The 20,092-nt window shown below is 42.9% G+C and overlaps 1 protein-coding gene across 7 annotated transcripts in view; it reads right to left on the reverse strand.

Moving 5' to 3' along the window:
• LOC139171248 (solute carrier family 2, facilitated glucose transporter member 5-like) overlaps positions 1 to 19,712 on the reverse strand; it is a 49,277-nt gene extending 29,565 nt beyond the window's left edge. Inside the window, exons 1-3 of one of the 7 annotated variants that reach the window (XM_070759254.1) lie at positions 19,434 to 19,698; positions 9,131 to 9,179; positions 2,583 to 2,758 (exon numbers count right to left, since the gene is read on the reverse strand). The gene's annotated coding sequence lies outside the window, so the exon portion shown is untranslated. Of the gene's footprint in view, positions 1 to 2,582; positions 4,793 to 6,832; positions 6,997 to 9,130; positions 9,288 to 19,433 lie in introns of those variants that run through there. The other 6 variants (XM_070759250.1, XM_070759256.1, XM_070759257.1 and 3 more) reach the window with 6 other exon arrangements.
• Between the last annotated feature and the right edge of the window lie 380 nt (positions 19,713 to 20,092).

Raw genomic sequence — 20,092 nt, forward strand, 5'->3', positions numbered from 1 at the left:
TGCAGACTTATTAAAAAGTTGACAGTGTTGAGGGAATTATTTGTTTAGCAGAGTGATGGCGTTCAGGAAAAAACTATTCTTGTGTCTAGTTGTCTTGGTGTGCAGTGCTCTGTAATGACGTTTTGAGGGTAGGAGTTGAAACAATTTGTGTCCACGATGTGATGGGTCAGTAAATATTTTCACCGCCCTATATTATTATTTTTATTTGTAAGTAAATATTTGGCCAAAAAAAATTGCAGCCCATCCCCCCCTCACACAAACACACATAAATCCTTATCAAAGTTCAACATGCAAAAAAATAGCACTGATTTTACCCATTTTTGCTGCAAGTCAGGTGACCTATACATTTCATAAACTGCTACTATTAAAAAATGCTTACACATTTTGGGAGTGGGTGGGTGTCAATGCAGGTCAAATTTCTGGGAAGGCCAGCTTTTGGTTGTTGTTGTTTTAATATACATGACTGTGATTTTTCCTTCTCCTACCCCCTACAGTATTTGGTTTAGCTGAAAAACCAGGTGCAGGGGTAACCTGAGGCCAATAAATTATTTTACATTTTATTTACATCCAGTCCCCCCCCCCCCACTTCTCTATAGAGTTTATTATTTCATTATATACTCCAGGGTGGCTTAAAGTTTGCAAATAAGCTAGCCAGGGCACCTTTATCACTGATATGCAAAGTCTTTTAAAGTCTTTTTCATGGTTATTTCTTCTCCTACTCCTCCCTATAATCCAGGACAAAACTATACCCATTTCTTTCCTCCTTAATCAGTAACTAAATCAACCTGTTCCTTATCTCAAGAAGAGCTTAATCCCTGCCTGCAGGCTGGAGGAGAAAAAAGGAACCAAAACAAGGGGGGAAAGTCCATAAAATGTAACATTTGCAAAAATGGGAAATGCCTTTTCCTATTGTTCCCAAAACTTGGCATCTTTGAAATGCGAAATTCCTCACATTAAGCTTTTAAGATATGTGGACTTCAACTATTCCTCAGCCAGCAAACAAACAAAGTAATAAAGGCCAACATGGGTTTATCAAAAACAGATCATGCTAGACTAATCTTACAGCATTCTTTGACAAAGTGACAAAATTAATGGAGGGAGGGGAATGCTGTCAATGTGGTTTACTTGGATTTCGGTAAGGCATTTGACAAAGTAGACCATAACCTACTACTAAATAAAATAGAAAAATAGTGGGATGGACAGCAACACCCCCAGATGGATTCAAAATTGGCTAACCAACAGCATGAAATGTGTAGTGCTCAACGGAACTGCATCAAATAATAATAATAATAATAATAATAATAATAATAATAATAATTATTATTATTATTATTATTATTATTATTATTATTTATTAGACTTTTATGCCGCCCCTCTCCGAAGACTTTACATGGAGGGATGTATGCAGTGGAGTATCCTAAGCCTCTGTTTTAGGCCCAGGACTCTTCAACATCTTCATCAATGACATTGACGAAGGGATAGATGGGGAACTCATCAAATTTGCAGATGACACCAAACTGGCAGGAATAGCCAACACTCCAGAAGATGGGTGCAAAATACAGAAGGATCTAGACAAACGTGAACAATGGATGCTATCTAACAAAATAAAATTCAATGGTGAAAAAAGTAAGGTTCTACATTTATGCAAGAAAAACAGAATGCACAGGTACAGTATATGTGGTACCTTGCTCAACAGTAGTAACTGTAGAGAGTAACAACCATTTAAATAGGAGCCAGCCGTGTGCAGCAGCTGCCAAAAAAGCCAACACAGTTCTAGGCTGCATCAACAGAGGGATATAATCAAGGTCACGTGAAATGTTAATACCACTTTATAAGGCCTTGGTAAGGCCACACTTGGAATACTGCATTCAGTTTCGGTCGCCACGATGCAAAAAGGATGTTGAGACTCTAGAAAAAGTGTAGAGAAGAGTGACAAAGAGGATTAGGGGACTAGAGGCTGAAACATATGAAGAATGGTTGTAGGAACTGAGTATGTCTAGTTTAATGAAAAGAAGGACCAGGGGAGACATGATAGCAGTCTTCCAATATCTCATGGGTTGCCACAAAGAAGAAGGAGTCAAGCTATTTTGCAAAGCCCCTGAGGATAGGACAAGAAGCAATGGGTGGAAACTAAACTAGGAGAGAAGTAACTTAGAACTAAGGAGAAATTTCCTGACAGTCAGAACGGTTGATCGGTGGAACAGCTTGCCTCTAGAAGCTGTGAATGCCCCAAGACTGGAAGTTTTTAAGCAGATGTTGCATAACCATCTATCTGAAGTAGTGTAGGGTTTCCTGCTTAAGCAGGAGATTGGACTAGAACACCTCCAAGGTCCCTTCCAACTCTATTGTTATTGTTATTGTTGTTGTTGTTACTACTACTACTACTACTACTACTATTATTATTATTATTATTATTATTATTATTATTATTATTATTATTATTGCATAGAGCATAAGATAGATTTTGGGAATTGATGTCCACATGGCTAAAGTTGAGAAACACCGATTCCCCAAATAATTAGAAGCGCGAAATGGAATTGATTGCTGTGCTCAATTTAATAAGCCTTCATCCTTCCACTCACCTATTATAAGAAGTGGGAATGTTGTAGCAGGCCTATTTTTCCCAGGCACAGGAAAATTTCCAAGCTCTCAATTCTCTCTCTCATGTTTTCTCCATCAGCCAAGTTCCTCATCACTTTTAAGAAATTAAAAACTCCAATTTGGGCTGAACTGCATGATCCAAAATACTGTGCTGCACCTGGAAATATAAGAAAAATAGAGCAGCCAAAGCGATTATATTGCATTTCTCTCCCAAAAACAGAGTCGGAAGGGACCAAATAGCATTTCAGACAAATGACTGTCCAGTCTCTTATTTTATTTTATTTTTTATTTATTTTATTTATTTGCTTTGTCAAATATGTATTACGTATTGGTAGTATACAAAGATATAACAATGTTTATATGATACAGTGGTACCTCGAGATACGAGTTTAATTCGTTCCGGACCTGGGCTCTTAAGTCGAGCAGCTCTTATCTCGAACGACTTTTCCCCATAGGAATTAATGTAAATAATTTTAATTGGTTCCAGCCCTCAAAAAACTCACAAAGTTAGTCTAAATTATGCAGAAAGACATGTTTTTAATGAAGAAATGTACATGTACATATAAATGAATAATGAAGTTTCTTTCACTTAACTTGTAAACTTTCTTAAACTTTTAAATTTACATATGTTCAACTTCTCTGCCACCCAATCCTGTAGGACAGAGGTCCCCAACCCTTTTTGCACCAGGGACCGGCTTTAAGCGATCAAGAGAGGAATGGGTGAATGAATGGACGGAGGGTGGGAAGGAAGGAAGGAAAGAAAGAGGGAAGGGACAGGAACAGAGGAAGGAAGCAAGGAAACTTATGAAAGGGGAGAGTAAGAGAGGAATGAGTGAAGGGAGGGAGGGAGGGAAGAAGGTGGGAAGGAGAAAGAAAAGAAGAAATAGAGGAAGGGAAGGTAAAAGAGAGAAAGAAAAAGAGCAAGAAAGAAAGAAAGCAAGCAAGAAAGAAAGAAAGAAAGAAAGAAAGGGGGAAGGGACAGGAACAGAGGAAGGAAGCAAGGAAACTTATGAAAGGGGAGAGTAAGAGAGGAATGAGTGAAGGGAGGGAGGGAGGGAAGAAGGTGGGAAGGAGAAAGAAAAGAAGAAATAGAGGAAGGGAAGGTAAAAGAGAGAAAGAAAAAGAGCAAGAAAGAAAGCTGCAAGCACCCCCCCGAGCCCCCCAGGCCGGCTGCAACCTTTTAAAACACGCGCGCCGCTTCGCAGCTGTCTCCTGAAGCCGAACGCGGAAGTTAGCGTTTGGCTTCAGGAGACAGCTCCTTGGCGCTTGTATCTCGAATTTGGGCTTGTAAGTAGAACAAAAATATCTCTCCCGTCCCAGCTCTTATCTCGAGTTGCTCTTAAGTAGAGCAGCTCTTATGTCGGGGTTCCACTGTACTAGTAAGAGAGAAACATTAGGACAGGGGATGGAAGGCACGCTAGTGCACTTATGCATGCCCCTTATTGACCTCTTAGGAATCGGGAGAAGTCAACAGTAGATAAGTCTAAGAGTAAAGTTTTGGGGGTTAGGTGATGATACTACAGTGTCAGGTAGTGAGTACCAGGCAACAACTCCTCGGTTACTAAATTCGTATTTCCTGCAGTCGAGTTTGGAGCGGTTTACTTTAAGTTTGTATCTGTTGTGTGCTCATGTGTTGTTGTGCTTGAAGCTGAAGTAGTCGTTGACAGGAAGGACGTTGTAAGCAGATTATTTTATGGGCCAGTGATAAAGCACCCACAACTTCTGGAGGCAACTTCTGGTCCAGTGGTTAATTGTTGACACTGTCTGGAAATTTCTCTTTAGTTCTAAGTTGCTTCTCTCCTTGTTTAGTTTCCACCCATTGCTTCTTGTCCTACCCTCAGGGGCTTTGGAGAATAGGTTGACTCCTTCTTCTTTGGGGCAGCCCCTGAGATATTGGAAGACTGCTATCATGTCTCCCCTGCTTCTTCTTTTCATTAAACTAGAAATACCCAGTTCCTGCAACCGTTCTTCATATGTTTTAGCCTCCAGTCCCCTAATCCTCTTTGTTGCTCTTCTCTGCACTCTTTCTAGAATCTCCACATCCTTTTTGCATCGTGGCCAACAAAACTGAATACAGGATTCCAAGTGTGGCCTTACCAAGGCCTTATAAAGTGGTATTAACACTTCACATGTAGAAGGTAGTTTTCCGAATAACCAGCAGCCGCCGCTACCAGTACGCCCAAATTGGGCCAAACCGGTAACAATTTCACCCCTGGCCCTATCTAACAAAACGAAATTCAGTGTAAAGATAATAATAATAATAATAATAATAATAATAATAATAATAATAAACTGTTTCAACTCCTACCCTTAAAATGTCGCTGCAGAGCACTGCACACCAAGACAACTAGACACAAGAATAGTTTTTTTCCGAACACCATCACTCTACTAAACAAATAATTCCCTCAACACTGTCAGACTTTCTACTAAATCTGCACTTCTATTCTACTAGTTTTTCTCATCATTTTTATCACCCATTTCCTCCCATGTTGACTGTATGACTGTAACTTGTTGCTTATATCCTAAGATTTTTATTAATATTGCTTCTTCGTTGCTTATTTGACCCCTATGACAATCATTAAGTGTCGTACCACATGATTCTTGACAAATGTATATTTTATTTTATGTACGCTGAGAGCATATGCACCAAGGCAAATTCCTTGTGTGTCCAATCACACTTGGCCAATAAAATTCTATTCTATTCTATTCTATTCTATTCTATTCATTCATTCATTCATTCATTCATTCATTCATTCATTCATTTAGTTATAATGCCCTTTTAACAATGGGCATATCAGCAAGCTATATACAATTAAGAAAGACAGACAGTGGGCAATACACACCCTTAGATAGAACACTAATTAAATAAGTCTGTGTCAGTCTTGTCGGGTTGCAGAACCAAAAAGTTTCACCCTGAGTCCCATTTTTAGTGCAGCCATCACAGTGCCCAATTCACTCCGAGGTGCCGGGAGAAACGAAACCCCGGCTAAGGCCAAAAAACTGAAAGCAACCTCAGAAGCAATCTTGGGTATTGAGATAAAGGTAGTTCCTGAGCCCCAAATTTTGTATACTTAAGTGAGACCTTTGGGGAGGGAGTCTGGACCCTTCTCGTTGCCGTCGATAAGCGAATCACAGTTAATTGTGCCGTTGTTAAGCAAAACTGGCTCCCCCGTATCCAGAAGATCGCAAAAGGGGAAATCACGTGATCCCGGGATGCTGCGATCATAATAAATGTGAGTCAGATGCTGTGACAGTCATAAGTGTGGGAAACAATCGTAAGTGTTCTGTCTGGGTTCCCCCAGACCTCAACACCAACTGTAAAAAACAGCCAGACACTCTGGTAAAAGCCAAAAGTATTTTATAACTGGAAAAAATAAGCACAGAGGAAAACCTGTTCTTCCCAACAGACAGGATATAATACGGTACAGCAGGGTCCTGATGTCCAGTCAATACAGCAAGCTTCTTGCTGGCACACCCCCCCAAGGTTTCAATAGTCAAAGGCACAAACCAGGATTCCAAGACGCCAAAGTTCACAGTCAGGTCCCACGACTCTCAAAGATAAAACTCCACAAGCCAGGAAGGGTGGGTCTGCCTTTTAGCCTTTCCCAAGAGCACCACACCCAAACCCAGCTGTTGCCACTTTAATGCTGAAAGTATTTAGCCAATTGATTCCGTCTCTGAGTAGCTCTTCGTTGTCGCAGATCAATTATGGCTTGTGCACTTTCCTCTAAGGAATCCAGGCTGCTTGCTGGGGAGAGCTCCCCCTGGTGGGACTCTGGCTGTCCTCCCTCTTCTTCAGCCTGGGATTCCTCCTCCTCGTCTGTCTGCACCTCCTGTTCCTCAGCCTCTCCCTCTGAGCTGAAAACCGACAGAAGGTCAGCCGTTCCCGGAGGGGCCTCAGACGGAACCACAACACGTAAGTCACTTTTTTAATGCCGTTGCAACTAAATGAGCTGTTGTAAGTCAAGAATGATCTGTAGTAGCTTAATTTGAGAAGGTGCTTTGAGGCTCAGTTGAAAATTGGCTGTGTTTCTGGACCAAAAGTGTGTGTGTGTGTGTGTGTGTGTGTGTGTGTGTGCTGTTTTATGCAACACAACATCTTCACGTTCCTTTTCTTCCTTGGCCCTTTTGTGAGGCTTCCCAAGGCTGGGGGAAAAAATAATAGGTTTCAACCCCGGCTGTTGGGAGAGAAAGCTTCTGTGTTACGCAACGGTGTGTGTTACACACTCACCTGCTTGGCAGTGCAGTGCGGCCTTTGCCTTCATCCAAAGCCTGTTTTTTCACAGGGATTAGTGCCCAGGCTGGCTTGGATGATTAACAACGCCAATAAATCTTCGGCTGCTTTGTACCTTCCTCAGCTCTTTCTCTCCTTTTCACCCTGCCGAGGACTGGAAACTTGACAGGGTTTAAAATTTAAAGCAAGAATTGACTGCTTCAGCACAAAAAAACCCCACAACAACCTCCACACAAACAAACTCAAACTCACAATTCTTATTCCGCCAACTGTTCATTTATTTTTTTGGTATAGTATATGCTATGCTTCAGTACAATGTCAAATATCTTCTATTTCCAGTACAATAAAATGCAGTATTTTGTTAGTAACTCTTGTATATTCCCAGGAAAAAAATAATAATACAAAATTATTAATTTCTCTATAAATCTTTTATCCCCTATTGCAATTTTTTTTTAAATCTAATCTTGTCCTCCAGGAATCCCAATCATTATGTATTACCTCTCTTCATTAATGTTCCCTCAAATATATACTGAGAAATAAACAATATTTCTAACACTCTAATTAACTGGTAGGCCGTAATGCCTCTTATTTCTCTTTACACATTTTACTTAAATCTAAAAATCCTTATATAGTCTGTCGAATCACAAACATTAAAAATATTAAAAAAGAGAAAAAAAGAAAGAAAAAATATAACCAATTCCATACATTGTTCATTTATTTTTGAAAGCACGTCTGCTGTCCAGTTGTTTGGCACCGTCTCATGCAGACTTTTTATGTAAGGGGTTGGCTCAAAAATAAAACAATTTATTTGGGGAATCGCGAAGGAGAGCAGGAAAGGAAGAGGGTTGAATTCTTCCTCCGGCGTTTTTTTATGTACATCTGGGAAAGGATTGGAAAATCCATGCAAGCAGTGCGATTCTATGCAAGACATGGAGGAAATACAAATACAGTGATACCTCGTCATACAAACTTTTTGAGATACAAACCCGGGGTTTAAGATTTTTTTGCCTCTTCTTACAAACTATTTTCACCTTACAAACCCACCGCCGCTGCTGGGATGCCCCGCCTCCGGACTTCCGTTGCCAGCGAAGGACCTGTTTTTGCGCTGCTGGGATTCCCCTGAGGCTCCCCTCCATGGGAAATCCCACCTCCAGACTTCCGTGTTTTTGTGATGCTGCAGAGGAATCCCAGCAGCGCAAAAACGGGCACTTCGCTGGCAGCGGAAGTCCAGAGATGGAGTTTCCCATGGAGGGGAGCCTCAGGGGAATCCCAGCAGCGCAAAAACGGGCGCTTTGGCTGGCAAAAGGGGTGAATTTTGGGCTTCCACGCATTAATCGCTTTTCCATTGATTCCTATGGGAAACATTGTTTCGTCTTACAAACTTTTCACCTTAAGAACCTCGTCCTGGAACCAATTAAGTTTGTAAGACAAGGTATCACTGTACTATTTTAGCTACAGCAATGGCATTTAGACTTATATACTGCTTCATAGTGCTTTTAACAGCCCTCTCCTATTCTATTCTATTCTATTCTATTCTATTCTATTCTATGCGGTTTTACAGAATCAGCCACTGGCCCCCAACAATCTGGCTCCTCATTTGACCCACCTCGGAAGGATGGAAGGCTGAATCGACCTTGAGCCGGTGGTGAGATGTGAACTGCAATTAGCAGTTATTTTGGGGTTTTGGTTAACAACAACAACAACAACAGAGTTGGAAGGGACCTTGGAGTCTTCTAGTCCAACTCCCTGTTTGGGCAGGAAACCCTACACTATTTCAGACAGATGGTTATCCACACATCCGCTTAAAAACTTCCAATGGGGCATTCACAGCTTCTGGAGGAAAGTCGTTCCACTGATCAACCGTTCTGACTGTCAGGAAATTTCTCCTTAGTTCTAAGTTACTTCTCTCCTTGTTTAGTTTCCACCCATTGCTTCTTGTCCTGCCCTCAGGTGCTTTGGAAAATAGCTTGACTCATTCTTCTTTGTGGCAACCCCTGAGATATTGGGAGACTACTATCATGTCTCCCTTGGTCCTTCTTTTCATTAAACTAGCCATGTCCAGTTCCTGCAACCGTTCTTCATATGTTTTAGCCTCCAGTCCCCTAATCCTCTTTGTTGCTCTTTTCAGTATTCTTTCCAGAGTTTTTATCACACAAAGAAAATAACCCAAAGAAGTTTCAAGGCAAGAGGAATAACACAAGTTTAAATCCTTCACTTGGAGTTTTACTGATCGGAGGACAAACACAGACTTTGTTGCTCTCTTTGATAATAGTATAATTAGGATTAATATCAGACCTTGCTTCCTAGGAGAATGTATTATTTTCCCGATCTTGGAATGCAGCAGCTGAAAGTAAAAAACGACTTGGTCACCTGATAACATTTGGGTCATCAGCCAGTTAAATGTTTCTCATTAACTGAACATTTGCTGACTTGGAAAGCTGTGCCAAAAATCAGCTGCTGATCAGCAAAAAACTAAACAGGTAAATATCATATAATATAGTCCACCCTGGTTAAGAGGACTGGGCTTGTTCGTAAAGCAGGAACTTAGAATAGTTTTATTTAGAAACATAGAAGACTGACGGCAGAAAAAGACCTCATGGCAGACTAGATGGACCACGAGGTCTTTTTCTGCCATCAGTCTTCTATGTTTCTATGTTTCTACACTAATCGGCATAGATTAAAATGAAATTTCACTGCATACAGCTCTGAAAGTGTCATGCATCCAATAGAGGCTACGGAAGCATGACAAATGATTAAATAAAAATTATGCATATACCCACATATATTAAACAACACAGGGATTACATATGAATGTGTAAGACACAGGTAGCTCTTGAGCCACAAATTTTGTGTCCTTAACTGAGACCTTTGGGAAGCGAGTTTGGACTCATTTTACGACCGATCTCAATCACTGCAGCTGTTCAGTTCATCTGAGAGCATCAAAGATAAATTCCTTGTGTGTTCAATCACAGTGGGCCAATAAAGAATTCTGTTCTATTCTATTCTATTCTATTCTGTTCTATTATCTTGCCTCCGTTTCTAAAATAAAATCTAAGTAGTATCCAATATACACTGTTCAAAATAAATAAATAAAGGGAACTCTTAAACAACACAATATAATTCCAAGTCAATCAAACTTCTGTGAAATCAAACTGTTCACTTAGGAAGCAACGCTGACTGACAATCAATTTCACATGCTGTTGTGCACAACATTTACCCAACATTTTACCCTTAGACTATCCACAGTTGACCTCTCTAGTTTCCTAAGAAGTCAGTAAGCGGCGTGCATAAGTGCACTAGCGTGCCTCCCGTCCCCTGTCTTATTGTCTCTCCTATATCTCAAATATCTTTTATTCTTTCATTGATATAGTACTGTATTTTATTCCTATATCTTCTCTTCTATTCTTTCTTCGGTATATTTTACTAGGAGTATATCCTCTATAACCTTCATTGTGTATTGGACAAAATAAATAAATAAACAAATAAGCAAACAAACAAATAACTATTCTATTCTATTTCTATTCTATTCTATTTCTATTCTATTCTATCTGTATCCACTTTCCAAAAGATGGTGGGTTCCAAATTAGGAAGGCGGCAGCTGCAAAAAGTGGTATTTATTTTTCCCAGGGTTGGAATTTGGGGAAAGGTGAGAATGGGAGAAATTCTGAAAGAATGACATATTTAAGGAGAGGTAACGCATTTCGGCCTCTGGCCATTTCTGGTTTAAAATGGGATGAACTATCCGCTTGAACTTTACTGTCTAAGGTTGCAGGACCCACTGGGAAACTTTGCCAATCCAGATGTGTGTGTGCTCAAGATCCAGATGGTTCTTGATAGACTTGAATGCTGGGCCCTATTCAACTGTGAAATCTACTTACCTTCCCTAGTGGTTAGGCAGCTTGTGTTTTGTGTGCACACCACCGTCGGACACACCTTTTCACCCTCTGAGCATGCACAGAAGGCTTTGCACATGTGCATAGGGTTTAAAAAAGAAGAAAATGGTGATGTCCGGTCAGGTGGATGGAGCCTCCCACTGCTGTCGCTACTGGTTTTAATACTACTACTACTACTACTACTACTACTACTACTAATAATAATAATAATAATACAACAACAATCCTGGATCCTGGATGAGGAGGCCGACCTGGCATGTATTACTGAAACCTGGCTGGGTCCAGAGGGAGGTGTTCCTCTCTCTGAAATTTGCCCAGCTGGGTTTCAGATATGGCATCAACCTCGACCCCAGGGAAGGGGGGGAGGAGTGGCTATTATAGCCAGGGAGAGCCTTTGCCTACGTGGACTCATTGCTCCGGAAATTGCGGGTTGCGAGTCACTCTTGATGAAGTTGGACCTAGGGGTTCAGGTGGGCTTATTTCTCACGTACCTGCCTCTCAGCTGCGTGTCAAAAGCCCTGCCTGTGCTACTCGAGGAGGTAGCCGGGTTGGCGGTGGAGTTCCCCAGACTTATTGTCTTGGGGGACTTCAACCTGCCGTCACTTGGCGAAACCTCTGGGTTGGCACAGGAGTTCATGGCCACCATGACAGCCATGGACCTGACTCAAGTAGTACGGGGTCCGACTCATGAGGGGGGGCACGCACCCGACATGGTATTCCTTTCCGAGCAACTGAGTAATGGTCTGAGACTAAGGGGCTTAGAAGCAGTGCCTTTGTCATGGTCAGACCATTTTCTACTACGGCTTGACTTCCTGGCTCCAATCCTTCCCCGCAGGGAGGCGGAACCAATTAAGATGTTCCGCCCCAGACGCCTGATGGACCCAGAGGGCTTTCAGACGGCGCTTGGGGTTATACCAGAGGCACTTGTCCACAGTTCGGCAGAGTCTCTTGCGAAAGCCTGGAACGAGGCTGCAGCAGAGGCCCTTGACCGGATTGCGCCTTTGCGACCTCTCCGTGGCGCTAGACCCCGTAGAGCTCCATGGTTCAACGAGGAGCTCCGGGAGTTGAAACGCCAGAAGAGACGTCTAGAGAAGCAATGGAGGAAGAGTAGGTCTGAATCTGATCGAACACTTGTAAGAGCTTTTATTAAGACTTACAAAGTGGCGCTCAAGGCGGCAAGATGCGCGTACCATGCCGCCTTGATTGCATCAGCGGAATCCCGCCCGGCCGCTCTGTTTAGGGTGACCCGCTCCCTTCTTAATCAGGGGGGAGTTGGGGAGCCCTTGCAGAGTAGTGCCGAGGACTTTAACTCGTTTTTCGCTGATAAAGTCGCTCGGATTCGGGCCGACCTCGACTCCAATTGTATAGCAGAGTCGACTGACAACGAGTCAGTCGAGGTGACTGGGGCACGTACTTGTCCACCTGTCTGGGAAGAGTTTGATCTGGTGACACCTGATGAAGTGGACAAGGCCATTGGAGCTGTGAGTTCCGCCACCTGTTTACTGGATCCGTGTCCCTCCTGGTTGGTCTCGGCCAGCAGGGAGGTGACACGGAGCTGGGCCCAGGAGATTACGAACGCTTCCTTGGGGAGGGGAGTTTTTCCATCACTCTATAAAGAAGCGCTTGTGCGCCCCCTCCTCAAGAAGCCCTCCCTGGACCCAGCTGTGCTTAATAACTACCGTCCAGTCTCCAACCTTCCCTTTATGGGGAAGGTTGTTGAGAAGGTGGTGGCACTCCAGCTCCAGCGGTCCTTGGAAGAAGCCGATTATCTAGGTCCCCAGCAGTCGGGTTTCAGGCCCGGTTACAGCACGGAAACCGCTTTGGTCGCGTTGATGGATGATCTCTGGCGGGCCCGGGACAGGGGTTTATCCTCTGTCCTGGTGCTCCTTGACCTCTCAGCGGCTTTCGATACCATCGACCATGGTATCCTTCTGCGCCGGCTGGAGGGGTTGGGAGTGGGAGGCACTGTTCTTCAGTGGTTCTCCTCCTACCTCTCTGGCCGGTTGCAGTCGGTGTTAGTGGGGGGACAGAGGTCGACTCCTAGGTCTCTCCCTTGTGGGGTGCCTCAGGGGTCGGTCCTCTCCCCCCTGCTATTTAACATCTACATGAAACCGCTGGGTGAGATCATCCAAGGACATGGGGTGAGGTATCATCAATATGCCGATGATACCCAGCTTTACATCTCCACCCCATGCCCAGTCAACGAAGCGGTGGAAGTGATGTGCCGGTGCCTGGAGGCTGTTGGGGCCTGGATGGGTGTCAACAGACTCAAACTCAACCCGGATAAGACGGAGTGGCTGTGGGTTTTGCCTCCCAAGGACAACTCCATCTGTCCGTCCATTACCCTGGGGGGGGAATTATTGACCCCCTCAGAGAGGGTCCGCAACTTGGGCGTCCTCCTCGATCCACAGCTCACATTAGAACAACATCTCGCAGCTGTGGCGAGGGGGACGTTTGCCCAGGTTCGCCTGGTGCACCAGTTGCGGCCCTATCTGGACCGGGACTCACTGCTCACAGTCACTCATGCCCTCATCACCTCGAGGTTCGACTACTGTAATGCTCTCTACATGGGGCTACCTTTGAAAAGTGTTCGGAAACTCCAGATCGTGCAGAATGCAGCTGCGAGAGCAGTCATGGGCTTACCCAGGTATGCCCATGTTTCACCATCACTCCGCAGTCTGCACTGGCTGCCGATCAGTTTCCGGTCACAATTCAAAGTGTTGGTTATGACCTTTAAAGCCCTTCATGGCATTGGACCAGAATATCTCCGAGACCGCCTCCTGCCGCACGAATCCCAGCGACCAATTAGGTCCCACAGAGTGGGCCTTCTCCGGGTCCCGTCAACTAAGCAATGTCGGTTGGCGGGCCCCAGGGGAAGAGCCTTCTCTGTGGCGGCACCGGCCCTCTGGAACCAACTCCCCCCGGAGATTAGAACTGCCCCTACTCTTCCTGCCTTCCGCAAACTTCTTAAAACCCACCTTTGCCGTCAGGCATGGGGGAATTGAAACATCCCCCCCCCTGGGCACGTTGAATTTATATATGGTATGCTTGTGTGTGAGTCTGTTAGTTTGTGGGGGTTTTTAAATCTTTAAAATTTTAAATTGTTGATTACTTACGATTTGTCTTTTTACATGTTGTGAGCCGCCCCGAGTCTTCGGAGAGGGGCGGCATACAAATCCAAGTAATAAATAAATAAATAATAAACAACAACAAAATTGGAAGGGATCTTGGAGGTCTTCTAGTCCAACCCTCTGCTTAGGCAGGAAACCCTGTGCTACTTCAGACAGATGCTTATCTAACATCTTCTTTAAAACTTCCAGTGTTGCAGCCTTCACAACATCTGGAGGCAAGCTGTTCCATGGATTAATTGTTCTCACTGTCAGGAAATTTCTCCTTAGTTCTAAGTTGCTTCTCTCCTTATTTAGTTTCCACCCATTGCTTCTTGTTCTACCCTCGGGTGCTTTGGAGAATAGATTCACTCTCTCTTCTTCTTGAACATTGCTATCCTGTCTCCCCTGGTCCACTGATCAATTGTTCTGTTCAATTGAATTCAATTCAATTCCTGCTTCCCACCTGTAAAAGCATTCCCAAACCCTTGCATATCTGTTTCTCCACCCAAACATTCCTTCTCTCCCCCTTGCATTCTTCTCCCTTATCTCTTATCTTAATCCTTTGAAAACTGACTCCTCCCTACTATTCTGCACCTGAAAAGGGACTTTGGAGAAAGAGAGAGAGAGAGAGACAGAGAAGAGAGAGGGGGGGGAGAGAGAGAGATAGAGGGAGGGAGAGGGAGAGACAGAGAGAGAGAAGAGAGAGGGAGGGAGGGAGAGAGAGAGACAGAGAGAGTAAGAGTGAGAGAGAGAGAGAGAGACTTAAAGAATAAAAAGGATTATTTATCGTATTGAAATTCATCGTCCTATTACACTGCGCAGAAATGAACAGATTAACAATGAAGACTAAAGGCAAAGAGGATTCTAAATCTTGTAAACATTAAAAGAAAGGGAAGATTTAGAACTATTATTTATAAAACCCAGGTGATGATAACGGTAGGGAGAGGCAGCACTGATAAAATACATCCAAGACAATTTTAGCATGGATTGAAAATATTGATATAATAAAATTTATCGTCCTTTGTATTCTTCAAGGGTCTTAGAGCCACATCAATTCTGCACCTGACAAGGGACTTTGGAGAAAGAGAGAGAGAGAGAGAGAGAGAGAGAGAGAGAGAGAGAGAGAGAGAGAGAGATATGAAGGAGAGAGATGAAGGAGAGAGATGAAGGAGAGAGATAGAATGAGAAAAAGAGCACATTCTTTTCCCACTCTCTCCCTCCTTCCTTTTCCTTTCATCCTTTTCCCCAATTCATTCTTCTTCCTTCAACTGCACCTAGATTGAAATCTGTTTAGGGCAGATCTCTCTGGCTTAACTCCAGAGGAGGGAGGCCGATGGGATCCCATCAATCATTAAGCCTGCTTCTTATCCAGACAATAAACAGGTGTTTGTTTGTTTTTAAAAAAACAACCTGCCTTTTTTCATCCCCAGATGACAGATTTTATAAATACATCCTCTTTGATCTCCTGCCTGCCCTCCCCATCGCCCAAAGTCCTTGAGGAATTGGGCGGCATATAAATTAGATTGATAAATAAATAAAATTTAATGCTATCAAAACTCTGCTGTGGACCCTACTGGGATCTTAAATGACCCTGCTCTTAGGGGAGGGGCCACGTTTGCTGCTTTTGGGGGGTAGGGTATAATTTTGTTTATTTTTTCCCTCCACCCCTTACAGAAATACAAATTCACATACCATCAAATTAGAATACAATACAATATAATATCAATTGCCAATAGAAATCAGAATTCTTAATTATTTATCTGTTTTGTTTTGGTATACATCCTTATTACACTGGGAATGAGAGTGAAAAACATATAGATTAGGGGAAATTATTACTGTACTGGGATTGATAATGGAAGATACTTTCAATGAAAAATAAATACACTATAATTATGACTTGCTAAATTAGAGACAATATATTTGTAAAATGAAAGGAATGATATAATCTTTAAGAACAGAAAGAACACAAGAACAAGAGGACACAATCTGAGGTTAATTGGGGGAAAGAGCAAAAGCAACATGAAAAAATATTATTTTACTGAAAGAGTAGTAGATCCTTGGAACAAACTTCCAGCAGATGTGGTTGGGAAATCCACAGTAACTGAATTTAAACATGCCTGGGATAAGCATATACCCATCCTAAGATAAAATACAGGAAATAGTATAAGGGCAGACTAGATAAACCATGAGGTCTTTTTTTGCCGTCAATCTTCTATGTTTCTAAAGAAGATAATATAATTTAAATTTTTAATAATAACCTTTCCCCCCTGTATTTTTTTTAAATTATTATTATTATTATTATTATTATTATTATTATTATTATTATTATTATTTAGATTTGTATGTCACCCTTCTCCGAAGACTCATGGCGGCTATTGTTATTGCTATTGTATTGTATTATTGTATTGCTATTGTTATAATTACATTTAAGGCATGATATGCACCAATATTTTTTTTCCTTGTTGTATGAAGAGAAGTAAATTTGGAACTTTCCTCGTAAAGGGCAGTTATATTAAAATGAGGGTTTTAAAAACATGGATGAGATAAGTAAGAATAGAAGATATGGACTGAAGCCGTACGGCATAGTTTTAGGAGAAAAAAAGCAAATAGCCAAGAGAAATTTTGATAACTAATAGTACTTTGAAACCGAATGAGAACAGAAAACAATCTTTGAAATCCGGACGACAAAATTAGAAAAGGAGGTAGCACAAGATAAATCACGTTTGCTGCTTTTAACGGTGTGTTTGTGCGTTTAAAGCAGCTAGCAATCTGTACGTGCGTAGGAAGCTTTGCAGAATTGCCTTGCAAAGGTTGAAAAAAAATCTTTGCGTCGTTTCTCTGAAGTTGTGTTTTGGGCTAATTCTTGACTCTGTGCATGCACAGAAGTGAAATCTTGAAATATGCGTGTGCATGAATCTTTGCGATGCAACCGGTGGCTAACGTAAGTGGAACCACCCCTGGCGCGCCCATGCGCAGTGCCAAAAACTCTGCTTCCAAAACCAAGATGCCGGTGGTCACGACCAGTACCAACAGAACCAGCTCCTTGACGTTATCTATAAAATTGTTTAGAACCGGTAGGAACCCACCTCTGGCCCAACCCATCGTCCGGTCTCAATTTCAGTACCTCCCAACCTGTGATGGGCTACCAAAATTTTTACTACCACACTGTGGGTGTGGCTTATGCATTTTGTTTCAACATCTTTCAGTGCAAATTGGGTGCTCTAGGGTGGAGCTCCAAATTCTGCTACCGGAACAGTGTTCCTGATCGATCCCGTAGGACCCCATCACTGCTCCCAACAATCCCTAGCAAATTTAGTAAGCTTGTTGGAGTCTTTTAAGAGAGCATCCCAGCAAAAGTTAAGTTTTCACTTCCTAAATCAGTGGTTCTCAATCTGGGGGTTGGGACCCCTTTGGGGGTTGAAAGACCGTTTGCCTAAGACCACCGGAAAAGACAAATTTCCCATGGGGTTAGGAACTAAGGCTTCTATTCTGGCCCCTTGGAACATATTTTGCCCTACATGGCATTGGACCAGAGTACCTCCGGAACCGCCTACTACCACACGAATCCCAGCGGCCGATAAGGTCCCACAGAGTTGGCCTTCTCCGGGTCCCGTCGACTAAACAATGTCGTTTGCCGGGCCCCAGGGGAAGAGCCTTCTCTGTGGTGGCACTGGCCCTCTGGAATCAACTTACCCCGGATATTAGAACTGCCCCCACCCTCCTTGTCTTTCGTAAATTACTCAAGACTCATTTATACTGCCAGGCATGGGGGAGTTGAGACACCTTTACCCCCCCAGGCTTCTTTATATTTTGTTTCATGTTTGGTATGAATGTGCTGTTTGGTTTTTAAATATATGATAGGGTATGATAGGGTTTCATATGCTTCTTTTAATATTAGATTTGTTTTGTTATAATATTGTTTTTATTGTTGTGAGCTGCCCCGAGTCTTCGGAGAGGGGCGGCATACAAATCTAATAAATAGTAATAATAATAATAATAATAATAATAATAATAATAATAATAATAATAATATTTTTTACAATCTGATCAATCAGGTGTTTACAGTGGGGGCATCCCTCTGACCTCCCTGCCAATCAGCCACAAGCTCTGTTGGGAGAATTGACACTCGGCTTATGGTTGGGGGTCACCACAACATGAGGAACTGTATTAAGGGGTCGTGGCGTTAGAAAGGTTGAGAACTGCTGTCCTCAAGTGGGTGTAACTCACCCAAGAATCTGGAGGCCAAATGACGGGTTTCAAAATAAGATTTTAAAAGCAGATGAAATGTCGTGCCCCCCCCCCCCCCCGGGACAAACAGACCCAGAAACAGAGGCAGATGAAAGGGACTCTCCAATGAATGGGATCCCCAAATAATATTTGCGAAGGTTGAAATCTGGCTTTGGTTGAAATAAAAATTCTTGGCGTGTTCTACCAAGCGTTGCCGGTCTCAATATTTAAAAGCCCGCCGGCTTTAAAAAAAAACACATTTCTTTTTTTAAGTTTCCATGGTTTATTTTCTAGAGAGATGAAATTTAAAAGTCGCTTTCTATACCAGCTTGTTAATGTCAAAGATGACTGGCTGCTGATGGAGTGGGGAGAATAAATAAACAACCTGACGCGGTAACAAATTAATTTGGAATTCACGGAAGCAGCAAAAGAAATGGACTTTGGTCTCAGCTGAGGGTGTTTTGGGCAGTAACCCTTTTTGTTCTTGCTTCGGTCCAGACTGGAATTACGCCGTGGACTGAGCTACCATTTTAATTCTTTCCCCATTGTAGAAACTGAGTTTTCGTGATTCCAGACTCAAAGCTTTCCTTTCTTAGGTGCCAAAAGTATGCGTGCAATAGCACAGTGATTTTCACCCTTTTTTGAGCTGCGGCACATTTTTTACATATACAAAATCATGGGGCACATTGAGCGGAGGGGAGTGGGGGGGCTAAAAAAAGTTTGGACAAAAAAATTCTCTCTCTCTCTCTTCCTCCCTTTCACCCTATTTCTCTCCCTCTTTCTCTCCCTTCCTTCCTTCCTCTCTCTCTCCATCCCTCTTTCTTTCTCTCTTCCTTCCTTCCTCTCTTTTTTGCTCTCTTTCTATCTCTCCCTCCTTCCCTGCCTCTCTCTCTCTCTCTCTCTTGCTTTCTCTCTCTCTCTCTCTTGCTTTCTCTCTCTCTTTTTCTCTCTTGCTGAGCTTCGCGGCACACCTGACCATGTCTTGCGGCACACTGGTTGAAAAACACTGCAATAGCACACATATGCGTGCCCATACCAGGTGGGGGTTCCTACTTACCGCTGCTACTGATACAATGCACGCGCAGGTAGAAATCAGGACAAAAAGCTGAATCCCCCCCCTTTTAAAAATATGGGATAACGCACTGGGCTAAAATACAGCCTAGAATAGGAAGAAGGGTGGGGGGGAAATTATAAAGTTCATGATAAGTCAAGATAGACGTGATGCCTAGAGGTACAAAATGACGCACCCTCTGTTTTTTACACACTCTGAATCAGGGTTGTGTTTTTACACACACACACACACACACACACACACACACACACTCCATTCACACATTTAAACATTTAAATAGCCCCTCCATAACTTACCTATTTCTTGTCAAGTTCCTTTTTGCATCCAAATCAGAGGAAGGAAAAAAACCAGAAACTCTGCAACTTGTAAGATGAAAAAAAATGAAGCTAAAGTGAAATTTCTTGTCTATCTCTCTTTTTTTCTTTCCCTTTCTTTCTCTCCCTCCCTCTCTTTCTCTCTCCCCCCCTTTCTCTACCTCTCTCTCTTCCTGTTTTTCTCTCCCTCTCTTTCTCTCTCTCTCCCTCTTTCTCTCTTTCCCTTCTCTCTCTCCCCTCTTTCTCTCTTCCCTCTTTCTCTTTCTCTCTCTCCCCCCCTCACTCCCCTCTTCCCTCCCTCCTGCCTTTGGACTTTGGTAGACAAACCAAGTTATTTCACAACTTGGCTTTGCTCTTCGGCCACTGGGAATAACAATTTTTCTCGGTTCATTCAGCCACCAACTTAGCAAAAGGAAAACTGCAAATGCTGGGATGGGTCATTGAATAAAAACAGATATTTCCACCACCACCCCTTGAAAATTCTTGAGTGGGAATCGTTTGGGACCTCGATCTGGTGTGCGTTGTCGGCAAGGAAGGCAGGCCAGGAGCATTGCACGCCTCCCTGTAACACACCTTACTTGGCAAGGGCTCGTGGCGGCGTTTCTTAGCCACAGAACTGTCACCCAGACAGACAAACAAAC

Source organism: Erythrolamprus reginae, chromosome 8 (assembly GCF_031021105.1).
Source record: "Erythrolamprus reginae isolate rEryReg1 chromosome 8, rEryReg1.hap1, whole genome shotgun sequence".
NCBI lineage: Eukaryota > Metazoa > Chordata > Lepidosauria > Squamata > Dipsadidae > Erythrolamprus > Erythrolamprus reginae.